The 14,741-nt window shown below is 40.8% G+C and overlaps 1 pseudogene; it reads left to right on the plus strand.

Moving 5' to 3' along the window:
* LOC129357254 (solute carrier organic anion transporter family member 5A1-like) overlaps positions 1-14,741 on the plus strand; it is a 34,330-nt pseudogene that overhangs the window by 7,465 nt on the left and 12,124 nt on the right.

The following is a 14,741-nucleotide window of genomic DNA, read 5'->3' on the forward strand; positions in this document are numbered from 1 at the left end:
TCCTTGCTCAGACGGACATTAAGTTGTTCTAATGTGTAAACGGTAAGCGGTGCCGTCTGCCCAGTTATTATGGTTTTCAGCCAACATGGAAATAGTGAGAATCCATCACTTAACCCAAGAAGTGTTGAGTTACACCCAGTGACCAATAATCTGAAAGAATTATATTTTTCTGAATTTCTGTTGGCTTTAATTTAAATTATTTCTGTTTATTTTAACTTTTCTATTACAATGAAGCACAAACTGTTGTAATGAATTAGCAAGAAAAGGAAATTCCTTCAATCTTTTCATAAACCATGAAGTTCCTGCAGTGTGGAAGGACTTGTGTGGAAAAATGAGACATGTTTTCTCAGACAGCTGTGCTCCGGTTCTCCTGCCAGGAATCGTTTTCATGTTTCAGCTTCATCAGGTCGTGTTAGTCGACAGCAGAACGAGTCGGAGCTTCTTATGGATAATCAGGCTGTTTTATTTCTTCCCTTTCTTGTACTTTCAGCCTCGCAAGATCTGTGTTCCTAGAAGGAAGAATTGCATTATAGTTTATACATTTGGGTCGTTGTCGACAGAAAGTTTGAGAGTAATCTCAGAAATTTTGTAGAAAAAACTTAAGAAGTAGAAAATATTCAAGAAAAACTAGATTTAGAAATACATTTTAGAAATGTTAAAAATTTTGGAAGTTTGTGTTTCAGAAATTTGATATTTTTAAGAAAAAACTCAGAAATCTGAGATAAACTTTGGAAATTTCTGAGTTTAATCCAAAAATGTCATTTTTTGTGGAAATTTACTCCTTTTTTTCTGTCTTCAGTGGCTGATAAAGATCAGCTGGACCAAACCAAAGCAGCTCTGAGGACTCGCAGCCAAATGCATATTGGAGAGCAGAGCTGAGAAAAGGACATTTCCTCCGTCATGCTTCAGGAAATGATCCTTTTAAATATCAGTTCTGGTTTCTTTTGTACAAATTGTTCAGCTGTTGCCCCCGGCAACAAGAAATTCACCAGGAAAGTCCTCATGGGTTAAAATAATCAGATTTCCATTCAGCTGAGTCTTCATGGGTTTGATGCTGGAGTTTGAACTGGTTGGTTGGTTGGTGAGGCTGACGCAGACTGCTGTGTCAGCGTTTCATTGTCTGTTCCCTGGTTCCACCTGGACCGGGTCGGCGCGGCCTCAGCCTCCAGCCCCCCGGCCTCCGGCTCGGCCTCCGGCCCGCATGGCTCCTCGCTCAGCGTTTCCTTGTGGAGGACAAAGTGCTGCTTCAGGGCTGCGAGTCATAATAAACCCGAGCGGAGAGGCAAACAGCCAGGGAAACATTAGCCGATTGAAAGCTTACAAGCTGTAAGCTTGTTGAATGATTTCTGCATACAAACATGCAGCAGTTTAAAGTCATGCTTTACATTTCTGAGGCTGCATGGACTCCCTGGTTCGGGCTCGTCCAGGAGGTCCGGCCGCAGCTGGAGGCTTTTAATGGCGCAGCAACACCAGAGGATCGAGGCCTTTGTGATGCAACGCAGCAGCAGCCGCAGCAGCAGCAGCAGCAGCAGCAGCAGCAGCAGCCGCAGCAGCAGCAGCAGCAGCAGCAGCAGCAGCAGTGCTGACTTTAATCATTTTAGGGAGCAGGAATGCACCGATTAATTGGGCCGAGTAATCAGGATCAGCAGATTCTCTTAAGGATCCTCTAACGCAGCATGTAGTTTTAAATGGATGAAGATCCAAACGCAGCAGTTTAGTTTAATGCTGAGGTGCAATAAAGACGTATAAATGTCTGTCCCTAATCGCTGATTTGGACCTTAACTTATCACAATATTTTGTAGCACCTTTAAGCAGTATTAAACAAACCCACATTGAATATTTTTTTATTAATTTGATGTAATATTCTAATTTTCAATGCCATGTTTTCATGAACTGTCATCTAAAAATAGTCATAATTAGCAGAAATAAAGGCTTTCCAAGGTGCACCTCTGTGTAAGGTAGATAATGTTTCACCTGGTGATATAAACAGTCGCTCACTGACATTTTATTGAATGGGTTTGGAGTGAACTCATCGTTTTGTACCTGCTTTCAGCCAGAAGTTGGTTTCTGGAAACATGAGTCACTCCACAGCGCCGACTCAAACCAGATCCGACCAGATGGGACTGAATCTACCTGTTGTATAACAGGAAGCATGTTCAGATACACTTTGTAGCTCCAGCGCTCTGGACGCAGCAATGAGGAGGTTATATTTATGCATTGAGGAGGAGATTATAGTTCGGATGCAAGGCTGTTATATCAGACTGTTTAACCTCTGAAGTGTATGGTCCTGGAAAATAAGCAGAGGAGTCAGAAAACTGAACTAACCGATAAATATATACATTTTTTTTAGTGCAGAAGAGAAAAAGCAGCGCAGTTTTGCTGCAATAAGACAGAGCAGACACATTTCAGATGAAATGTATTGTTTATTCAGTTCAAATATTGAGTTTTATTTTGTTGTGTTTGGGATCAACCTCTTGCTGAACATCAAACTGGGTCTCAAGCATCTGGCTGTTCAGTTTATGGTTGGTGTTACTCCTGATACACTCAGTTTGGTTGGGAACCAAAATTTCAACATTGTTAGATTTTTAGCTGCTGTTGTTCTTTTGTCTCTGCTCTGAGTCAAACCAAAAAACAGTTTGAAAAACCTGTTCCCCTCCGAACCTGTGGGGGCGCTGCGTGAAGAACTACTGAAGGAAACGACACAAAAACGACTGAGCGCAACTTCCTTCTTCATAAAATGTTAAAAAAATGGAGTAGCATCAGATTTTTTGGTTGTTGATTTCCTTTTTGCTGTTGGTAATGGACCATGAGCCATTTCTCCTGCTAATGCTAGGCTAGCACGTTTGTTTTGGTTGTATTTACCCAGAATGCCCTGCTCTGCAGCCCACTTCCTGCTTTTGTAGGGGTTTCCGATCTGCTGTGTTCACATATGCATTCATACTGAATCAGAGTTCACAACAGAACCAACACCGACATCGTCAATCAATCAATCAATCAATCAATCAATCAAATTTTATATAGCACAGCTACAAGGCATTTCAAAGTGCTTTACATCATAAACACAAAACACAAAGGCATGCAACATAAAATAAAATACCAAGTTTTTTTTTGTTGTTGTTTTTTTTCCCCTCTTTCTTCCCTTTCTTCCCCCTTCCCTTTGACACGGAATTTAAGCGCCTGTTACCGCCGGACTCCGCCGTCCGTTTAACCACGGGTATTCGCCTGGCCCCGTTGTCCACAACAGAAAAAAAAAAAATTACATACATATCCACAAAATCAAATTCATACATATTACATTTCAAATGCAATTCTAAACAGGTGCGTTTTTACTTGAGATTTGAAGGAAGTCAGGGTTTCCGCTGTTTTACGGTTTTCTGGAAGTTTGTTCCAAGTTTTGGTGCATAGATGCTGAAAGCTGTTTCTCCTCTCTTGGTTCTGGTTGGGGATGCAGAGCAGACCAGAACCAGAAGACCTGAGAGTCTGGAAGGTTGATACAACAACAGCAGATCTTTGATGTATTGTGGTGCTAAACCGTTCAGTGATTTATAAACTAACAAGTAATTTTAAAATCTATTCTTTGAGCTACAGGGAGCCAGTGGAGGGACTTTAAAACTGGTGTTATGTCTCTATCTTCCTGGTCTAGTGAGAACGCGAGCAGCAGCATCTGGATCAGTTGCAGCTGTTTGATTGATTTGTTGGACAGGCCTGTGAAGACGCTGTTGCAATAATCAATGCGACTAAAGACAAACGCATGGATGTGTTTCTCTAGATCTGGCTGAGAATTAGTCTAATCCTGGAGATGTTCTTCAGGTGATAGAAGGCCGATGATAGGCCGATGATAGTCCCTCGTAGATCGTGAACATTGTCACCAATACCTGATCTAGAATTTTCTTAAATATCGAGAACGGTCAGATGTTATCGGATTGGTGCATCTCTAAAATGACTAAGATGTTAATGGAAATGAAGCGGTGGTCAGAGGTGGATAAAGAACCCAAAAATTACTGTACTCAAGCAAGAGCAGCACTTCATCATATTTTCACTGAAGAAAAACAAATATTTGGTAAAAATTTCTAATAAATTTCTGAGTAAGTCATCAAAATCAGTATTTAAAATGACAACATGACACAGACCAAATATAAAACAATGTGGAAAGTTCATATGTTGACTAATCTCACTGAAAATGATTCATATAAATAACATAATTGGAAATAGAAAAGTTTGTGAAACTTTTAACAGAATCTGCAGGTGTGATTCTGTTTCTGGTGAATTTCTGGTAAAACATGTTTGTTTCTCATTCAGTGGGCAGAAAATCCAGAAGTTTTACTCAAGAGCAAAAATACTTCAAATAAAATGACTGACGTAAAAGTAAAAAGTACAATATCCTCCTTTAAAGTAATTTTTTTTTCCAAAAAAGTTACTCAAGTAAATCCATCTAGTTACTACCAAGCTGTCAGGAAACCGGATCCCCTCTGCTGACCTGTAATCGGGTCACACTCCAGTATTTCGATTGTTGGCTCTGTTGACCTACATAGATACAAAGAGAGATGATTAGGTTCCGGTCCGATTCCCAGCTCACACATTTTCATCATAAATGACTCCATTATGGGGCGGCACAGCAGGAACCAGAGGCTGGAAACTAGGGAACGATGAGGCTGGAAATCAGGGAACGATGAGGTTGAATATCAGGGAACGATGAGGTTGAATATCAGGGAACGATGAGGTTGAAAATCAGGGAACGATGAGGCTGGAAACCAGGGAACGATGAGGCTGGAAACTAGGGAACGATGAGGCTGGAAACTAGGGAACGATGAGGCTGGAAACTAGTGAACGATGAGGCTGAAACTAGGGAACGATGAGGCTGAATATCAGGGAACGATGAGGTTGAATATCAGGGAACGATGAGGCTGGAAACTAGGGAATGATGAGGTTGAATATCAGGGAATGATGAGGTTGAATATCAGGGAACGATGAGGTTGAAAATCAGGGAACGATGAGGTTGAAAATCAGGAAACGATGAGGCTGGAAACTAGGGAACGATGAGGCTGGAAACTAGGGAACGATGAGGCTGGAAACTAGGGAACGATGAGGCTGGAAACTAGGGAACGATGAGGCTGGAAATCAGGGAACGATGAGGTTGAATATCAGGGAACGATGAGGCTGGAAACTAGGGAACGATGAGGCTGGAATCTAGGGAATGATGAGGTTGAATATCAGGGAATGATGAGGTTGAATATCAGGGAACGTTGAGGTTGAATATCTGGGAACGATGAGGCTGGAAATCAGGGAACGATGAGGTTGGAAACTAGGGAACGATGAGGCTGGAAATCAGGGAACGATGAGGCTGGAAATCAGGGAACGATGAGGTTGGAAATCAGGGAACGATGAGCTTGGAAACTAGGGAACGATGAGGCTGGAAATCAGGGAACGATGAGGCTGAAGTGATTTTTTTTGTTTGTTTTTTGTCCTTTTTATTTTGTAAACTTATTTTTGGGGGGATGTGTGGGAGAATCAATCGACTATAAAAAATCTGCTGAGGTTTTGTTTATCAGAAAGCTGTGCATGTTTATTTTTTATTTTATTTTGGTTCACAGAACTCTGCACTGCTGCTATTTTTGTTGTTTTGCAGCCTGACCTTCAAGCTCACATCAACAATAGAATAAACTAAAATCAGCCTGTGGTGAAGAGCTGCATGTAACTGTTGCTGTTTGAAGCTCCTGCATATTTAAAATGCAAGAAAATGATTAAAATCTTTCATTTCTGGTCTTTTTACATCATAAAACTTTTTGTTTATGATTGATTTTTCTCACAAACTTTTATTTGTGCCAATAAATGAATACATATCAACATTAAAAGCAGCAGAATTATTACGGAATCGGTGCGTAATTTATCCCCTTTAAAGTGATTTGCAGGATTATTTATCTGCGCTGCTGCAACATAAAAAAAAACAGCATTAAAAAAAACATTTTCATTTATTACAAGGACAGAAAATACTGCATCGCTTGCCGTCTTTAGTCTCTGTCCGGATTATTTATCACGTTCCCCGTCCTGGGTGTTTGTCCGTCTTCACGTTTCTGTCAGCCTGGTTCTGTCTGATCCGACCTGATGCTCTGCAGCTCGTTGCGTAATGCGGCCGGAGGCCGACGCACGGTTTCCCCGTCCAGGATTATCCTCCATGCTGCTGCAGGCCGAATGTTTTATCATCCTGCTTCGCTCGTCTGTTAAATTTTGCATTAATTGTGCTTTTAATAAATTGCGGACATATTTAAATCATATTTCTTATTTTTATTTTATGTTTTGTGGAAAAAAAATTACAAACTTATTAAACTGATTTATTAAATTCATCCTGAATTTAAAAATAATTAGTGTTTTTATTGAAATGTTTAACTTTTTGACCATATTTCTGTTCATTACTTGAGTTAAGATCAGGTTAGCAGTTTGACACCACTCTTTTTGTTTTTGCTGAAAGAAAAGTATTTAAGAAGTATGTTAGGAAAACTCAGGAGTCAGAAATAAAACCATTATGGAAAGTAGACCATCACCGGTGACATGAACCCAGTGCTCCCAGTGGGTTTACTGGACCGGTCAGATAAGCCTCAGTCTGGTTCTGTGCCTGGCCCAGCTTTGAGTTTTAAAACACGCCATCACATTTTTGTGTTTGCTTTCAACCGGAGCCAGAGGTTTATCCACTTTAATTCCCTCTAATTGGAGAAATCTTAACTCCCAGCCTGCAGCCGGGTCCTTATTGCTCCGTCATATGATCTGCACACATGACCGCCACTCACCGCTCTTATTGTTTGAGTTGTCATGGTGTCAATTGTTGCATAAATTCTAAAAAAATTAGCAAATGTCACTGAGTTCATGAACAAATTGATGTCAGAGGTCATTTCCTGTAGTTCTCAGAGGAAGAAACTGAAGTTTTCACACAGACGCAGAAAATGGTGGGTATTCTGTAAACCCTGTCAAAAATCAAAACTAGATCAAAAACAAGAACCAGAACATTTCCACTCTTTGCCATTCAAGCTATAAATGCCCCCTAGTGGCAGTAAAAGTAATAACTGCGTGCTTGTGTTTGTTTCTGCCCCCTAGCGGCGATGAAAAACATGATATTAACTGTTTGTGTTTCTGCTTGCAGCCATCATGTATGTGATGGGAGCTCTGGGCCCGGCGGCCGGTTACCTGCTGGGCGGAGTCCTGATCGGGTTTTACGTCGACCCAGAGACCATGGTGAACATCGACCAGAGCGACCCGCGCTTCATCGGCAACTGGTGAGACCAATCAGCTGCTCTGCTGGGGAGGAGGTCAAAGGTTACAGCTGGAAACATGTTTACCATCAGACCCAGGGCTGGACTTCTCCTGGCCACCAGATCCAGGTTCTCACCAAAAGAATAAAAAATAACTTCAGAAGTTTCAAATGCTTCAGTGTTTCTCATAAAAAATCCCAACGTAAGATGGACGAGTTGCATATAAAACACGATGTTTACAAAACATGATTCATTTACAGAAAACAATAAAGTCTGGCCAAAGTCAGACAGGATATTTTAGGATTTATTTACTTTTGTAAATATGTTTAGTAAACATGTTTTTACAGCGATTTAATTTGATTTATTTTCTCTTCCCCTCTTTCCATCCATCCGTCCGTCCGTCCGTCCATCCATCCATCTTTTCTTTTTTTTTTTGTGAAGCTGTAATCATCCTGAATTTTCGGTTTTGATGCGTTTCATAAATCGTTCTGTCGTCTCTTGAACTGCTGCTGGTGATTCAGATGTTCAGAGCTGCTTGTGAAGCCGCCGTCTCGCCGCCTGCGAAGCCGTTGACTCAGCAGGAAGCCGCCGTCAGGCTTCCTGCGTGAATTACAGCTGATGAAGGCAGGACAGGTGTTTGTGAACGGATCGGCTCATTTACGCCCAATAACATCCGGATGGCCTCTGTTCTCGCCTCGTGTCTCTGAGTGATCTGATCAGAGTCGAGGCTCGTCGCTTCACACCTGGGGTGTGTGTGTGTGTGTGGGTGTGTGTGTGTGTGTGGGTGTGGGTGTGTGTGTGGGTGTGGGTGTGTGTGTGTGTGTGTGTGTGTGTGTGTGTGTGTGTGTGTCCTGATCTCCCGTCGCTTCTGTAAATGAAAACAACCTGGAGCATGTTGGTAATGTTCCTGCTAATTCTGCTCCCTCTCTTGAGATTCAAAATGTTAATCTGAGGTGTTTTAAAAATATTTGAGTCATAATAATTGGCTCCAAGTTTCATGCGCCTTAAACTTCTTTGCATTTTTATCAATGCAACTAAAATCTTCAGTTTTCACCTTCCATCAACGATCGCAAAATATTTCACATTTTATTTTACTTTCTTTATGACACAGAAAACTATTTTTATGCAGAGGTTTTGGGTCAAACTATTAAAAAATGAGTTTCATAATGTGATGAATCTTCATCTGGGTTTTTTGATTGGAGTTCCTCACAATTTAAAAAAGATATGAATGGTTATGAAATGTGATCTGACACCAAAGAGGAAGCGTTTCTGGTTTGACAGACTGATTGGCTCCTGCTTCCCAGGTGGAGCGGATTCCTGCTGTGCGCCGTCGCCATGCTGCTGGTCATCTTCCCCATGTTCACCTTCCCCAAGAAGCTCCCTCCTCGACACAAGAAGAAGAAGAGGAGGAAAAAGCTGAGCCTGGACGACATGTCCAGCGACGACGACGTGCTGAAGGAGAAGAGCAACAACAGCAAGCAGCAGACGGTCACTTCGTCCATGGGCTTCGGAAAGGACATCAAAGGTTCGCGCCGGCCGCCATCTTTGTTCTGTCCTAGAGCCGCTTTCAAAAAATCTGCTGCGATGCAAAGTATTAAGAAAGAAACTAGTGGTTATAATTTCATATTTAGCTTCTTCAATGCTTTTTTTCAACAAATGTAGAAAACTCTCACAAAACATAATTAATAATTAATATAATCTTTTTTAAATTCCTTTATATTGATTTTATCTCCGATGAAGCTCTGGTGCTGGAAAAGTTTGCAAACTTATTTTGAAAATGCTTGATTTTCACTGTGGGGTAAATTGATCTTTGCAGAAGAATTAGATTGGGAACAAACAGAGAACCAGTTTTCATTTGATATGAAGCAGAAGTCATAATAAAATCTGTATCCTTGATGTTTTGCAGATTTCCTCCTGCAGAACTTTATATTTCATAGATGATTCTTTTAGTAAAAGCAGACTTTGTCTTCTCATCGCTCCGTTTGTCTTGCAGATCTTCCCAAAGCTGCGGTGAGGATCCTCAGCAACGTGACCTTCGTCTTCGTCAGCCTGTCCTACACAGCAGAGAGCGCCATCGTCACCGCCTTCATCACCTTCATCCCCAAGTTCATCGAGTCGCAGTTCGGATCCCGGCCTCCAACGCCAGCATCTACACCGGTGAGCTGCAGAACAGCTCCAAGAGAGCGGAAACATTTCTTTATTTAACGTCTGAGAGGAGAGGAGAGGAGAGGCAGACAGCGGGACAACACCCTGCTCCGCCCGCCTCCATTCGCTCTGCAGAGACGTCCAGGCTGCAAGCCAGCATTAATAATAAAGAAACTGCTGGTCTCCAAATGAAAGCGAGCACCGAGGAGACGGAGCTGCAGGACTGCTCTTCAAATATTCATAAAACCCCCCCACACACAACACAGATATGCACGAAAACGTGGAGTTAAATCAGCATTTATACTGTTACAACTTCTTACACATTATAAGACTTCAACTCAATTCACTGCATGATTGCAGAAATAAGTACCGCTGAGAATTAGGGCCAGAAAACATGAAAAATAAAATTACATAAATAAAGCTGAAATAATACTGGACTATAATTGTTTTATTTTGAGAATAGAGTTGTAGAAAGTCAAAATAAAGTCATGCAAGAATAAAGCGGAATTAATACAAAAATTAAGTCATAATAATATGAGATTAAAGTTATAATATTACGCAAATTAAATCAAAATGTTATGGTAAGTTGTAAAATGACTTTTTTTTCTGAATATTTCAATTTTATTCTTGTAATTTTATGACTTTTTATGTTTGACCACATGACCAATCAAAGATGTTTTTTTGTTTTGTGACGTTGTGAAATAATGAAGCGTCACTAATGAAGCTTTAAGCTTTGTTTCAGGGGATTTTCCAGCTAATGGCTAATCCAACATGCAGCTGGTGGCTTTTTTTGTTCCAGTTTTGTTAAAACATCTGTTCTTAAATCAAAATAATGCTCAGAGTGGTTTTGTTTTTAGGGGTAAAAATGTGGAGCATCCATTTCAAAAGGAGGTTAAAGTGAAGCCTGTTAGTCTTCATGAAGTTTATAATTAAGTTAAACGTTTCTGGAAGATTCAGCTCGTGCTCGGCTGAGTCTGCATGAAGTCACGCCTTGGGAGGCTTCTGTTATCTGAGATCTTTAAGCGTTTGGTTGCATAACCATCTCAGCTGGACCAGGAGTGGGCTGTGAAGTCGTGATTTAATCTGCCACTCAGACACAGACATTTTGATTCCCACTTCATGCCCATCACAGTAAAAGCCGACCCAGAGAGCTGCTACTTTCACACCTAAAAGCTCTCCTGTCCTGGAACATCACATCTAATCCTACATTTTAACACATTTTTTGGTACAGATTTATAAAAATCCCAAAATAAATAGCAATATTTATTTGCTATGTAATAATGATGAGCTAAATGTCTTCAAAAAACCCAAACTTTAATGGCTTGGGAAATACATATAATATGTATTATTTGCACCTGATTCTTATCCTGTTGAAGCAATTAAGCCAAAGCTGCACATAAGCCCCACATATATAGTAGCATATATAATAAATCTATCCTTAAATTGAATCGTTTTAGAATCAGCTGGTTCAAATTCTGTAAAAACTAAATCTCCTATTAAGCATTTAGTCTAATGTTATTTCATTTCATAAGTTCCTTTCACTATCTGATTATTATTCAGTTCATCCAAAACAAAATAATATTTCTGATAGTTTCTATAAAAAAATGTTTATGTGGTTAAATTATCCGTTATCCGATTAATCAATAACTAAAATAATTGTAACCTGCAGCCCTAATGTATTTTGTTTTTTCATAAAGGATATTGAAAATATCCTTAAAAATGGAAATGTGCTGTTGGTTGGTGTTTGTAAAAGCGGCCAATCACAGAGCAGCATTCATTTCCCTGGAAGCTGATTGGCTGAGCCCTCAAGTATACTTGATCAAATTTGTGTTTTTGAAGTGTATTTAATTTATGGTCATCTTTAAACATTTTATTAGTTTACTAAAGAGGCTGATGGGATTTGATGCATACAGGAGGAAGCGGAGAGGCGGCGCGGTTTCTGCTGGGCTCCCACTCTCTGTGTGTGTTGCATTGGTGATGCATGGCTGCCTGGCGGCGGCGGCGGAGATCGCTCCGCTCTCTGCTGCTGCTGCTCAGGCCAAACTGACGGCTGTGAAAAACAAAAGCAGCTTGGAAAAGTTGAACTTGACAGAAATTAAAGGGAAAATGGATCAGAGCTCTCAGGTCAAAGCTGGTTTGGAAGGAAATCAGATAGTAATGAAAAAATGAAACTCATGCAATAATAAAAGTAATGACTCACAGACAAATATTTTTCTTTAAAAAAAAATCCACACAGAGTTTTGACAGAAACCACCTGAAAACTGAAAAAACAATCTTGAATCCAAACAGCAGTTTTGAGCATTTTTTTCAGTTTTAAATCGTTTTTTATTCAAACTTTTTTCTGTTTCAAATTTTTCTTTTTGATCAAACTTTTTGGCCCCAATTTAGCTCCATAAAAACTAACAAACCGCCCTGCTGTGCCTGAAAGACCACATTTATGCTGCTATCTTAGCCTTATTTAGGTTTATGATGGTCAGAGAACACAGTTGTAGTTATGTTTTTGTAATTTCTAAATATTAATGAACAAAAATCCTACCAAAAACGTGTTCGTGTTCGTAGGACAGGAAAGTGGAAGAGGTATCATGCCCTGTCACATTAATGTAGAAACAGTGAAAGTTCTGCTGGTAAACAGGATTACTGCGCCTTTGTTTGGATTTAATTTAGATAAATACATTGTTGTGTTTCTGTTTTCCTTCCTGGACTAACAGAGCCTTGGTTTTACTATCCAGAAACAACATTTCCTGGGCAGTAAAATCAGAAATGACTAATAACATGTTCTCCATTTTACTGTCTTTTCTTTGGCTTTTAGCAATTCTTAGACAATCAGGACTGTTGCAAAACATATATGTTGCATTTTATGCTCCAAAGTGACTTTTGGTGCACAAAAGCAAAACTAAGGAACAGAACCAGAACAATATTTCTGTTGTCGGCCAGATTCCCTAAAAATATTCATTTAGCTGCAAAAACATTTTTCTGCCTGTTTGATCTCTGACTGCAGAAACTAATGCAAACTTCCCACATGAAAATAAACACGCTGTATTTCTGCTTGTGCATCAGATTAACAATCCGCTTTGCACTAAACACATCACATCTAGCAGAGAATAGCAGTTCAGCAGATGCACAGACTCTGGTTTGCAAACATTTGGTGATCTTTGTGAATTTGCTCCAGTTTTGTCAGTCTGTTATTAGCTTGGCGCATCTGCTGCAGGTTTCAGTTTGTATTGAATTAACCAGCTAAATACCATTTGCACCAAACTGTATTTAGTTCTGGACATTTTGAAGTTGTCTGACTTGTTTCTTGTTTCTGCTCCATTATTTTCTAAGCGAAAAACTCACTGGACTCTTTAAAAAGCATCATTAGGGGACTTCCGGGTGAGCAAGCAAAATGGCGACAGCTTAATCAGGTGGCCCCCCCGACACATTTAAAAAAACATAGGTTTGAGGCAAGAGCGGGATATAAAACAAACTTGATAGTGCGTCGGAATGCCCAAATCTAATCTAAGAGCACTTTGCTGTCTCGGCAGTCAATGTCGAGAGAAGAGGACACGATCGAAGACGACACGGCTAGCTACTCAGGCTCGGACGCTTCACTAGCGGCTAACGACTTGGCTAACGAGACAGTTAATCTACAAACTATTCTCGTTGAGTTAAGAAAACTGCGTCAAGAAAATGGTGAGGGCTTCCGAGAGGTTAAAGAGGAGGTAAAGAATATAAACAGAAGACTGGACGAGGCAGAAACGCGCATATTGGAAGCGGAGAACAGGATTCAGGAGCTTGAAGAAGTGGCTATGAAGCTAAGTAAAGTGCAAGACGAGTTTGAGGCGAAGCTGGTAGAGCTCGAGGGGAGATCGAGACGGGAAAACTTGAGGCTCCACGGCATTGTAGAGGGCTCAGAGGATAGCTCGCCATCTATCCCAGCCTTCATAGAGAATCTACTCAGAGAGAAACTGGACATCCCGACATCACTCGACCTGAGCATTGAGAGCTCACCGCTCCCTGGGTCCTCGGGCTCCGCCGGAGGCCCCCCCTCGCTCAATAATAGTCAAGTTCGCCACATCCAAAGTCAAAGACGAAATATTGAAAAGAGCCTGGCAAAAGAAAGGCTTCATGGTGGCAGGGAAAAAAGTCATAGGACCACGACTATGCTCCAGATGTGTTAAAACGGCGACGTGAATACCTTGAGGTGAAACGGGTCCTCAGAGAAAAGAAGATCAGATTCCAAACCCCATTCCCGGCCAAGCTGAGAGTCTTCTACGAAAACAACACGCGGGTCTACAATTCTGCAGCTGAAGCATCTAAAGACATGGCGGATCGAGGCTTCCAAGTCACCGTCATTCAGCCATCCACAACGTGGGTTGATAAGATCAGAAACACGATGTGGACCAAATTGGGAAAGAACGACAAGGATCACTCACGAAACGGAGCGCGGGAGGGATACAAGAAGAAGCTGGACGAGTTTAGAAGAGGACAAACACAACCATAGGAGCGAATGGACCAAACGTATCCCGGTGTTTATTTGTTTTTATCACCAGTGCTCTTCTCTTCGGATGTTACTTGGTGTCGGGGACCACATTTTCCAGAAGATGGACCACTATAAACAGGTATTGCCTCTAGAGGGCCCTTCGCAACCACGGAGTTGCGTTGGTTTTCCCTCAAAAACGCTCACAAACTATAACACCGTTAAAGTCATCAGCGAGACTAGCGGAAGGAAGTCGCTAAATGGACACATACTAGCTTGGTTTACAAAGCTAAATTGTTCGATTTGTTCATTTCTGTTTTTTGTTTGAGTAGACTAGGGCTGTCACTTACTTTATCTGTCCTAAATATCCAGCGATATGCTCTCCAATGACTCCATTATCACCTCTGCGAATTACAACCTATAATGTGAAAGGAGTTCTTAATCCAATAAAAAGGGCAAAAATATTAGGAAAAATGAAAAAAGAAAAAATAGAGGTGGTGTTTCTCCAGGAAACCCATCTCTCGGGGGTAGAACATGCTAAACTTAAAAAAATGGGCTTTAACCAGGTTTTTGGCTCATCCTTTAAAACAGGCCGCAGAAGGGGGGTAGCAACCTTAATATCCCAGAAGATCACTTTTGAGATGATCCAGGAATATAAGGATAAGGATGGTAGATATAATATGGTGGTGGGCAGGATTGAAGGACAAGAGATTACCTTTATTAATGTATATGCTCCACCGGGCTCAGAGTGGACATTCTACAAACATATTTTTGATATGATGATAACTAAATCGCGTGGCCTAGTAGTCTGTGGTGGAGACTTTAACTTAAGACTAAATCCCCCTGAAGATACTTCTAAACAACCCAGAGTTAGTAGCAATGTAGGTAAGAAGATC

The sequence above is a fragment of the Poeciliopsis prolifica genome, unplaced genomic scaffold, assembly GCF_027474105.1.
Source record: "Poeciliopsis prolifica strain line A6 unplaced genomic scaffold, Auburn_PproV2 SCAFFOLD234, whole genome shotgun sequence".
NCBI classification, from domain to species: domain Eukaryota; kingdom Metazoa; phylum Chordata; class Actinopteri; order Cyprinodontiformes; family Poeciliidae; genus Poeciliopsis; species Poeciliopsis prolifica.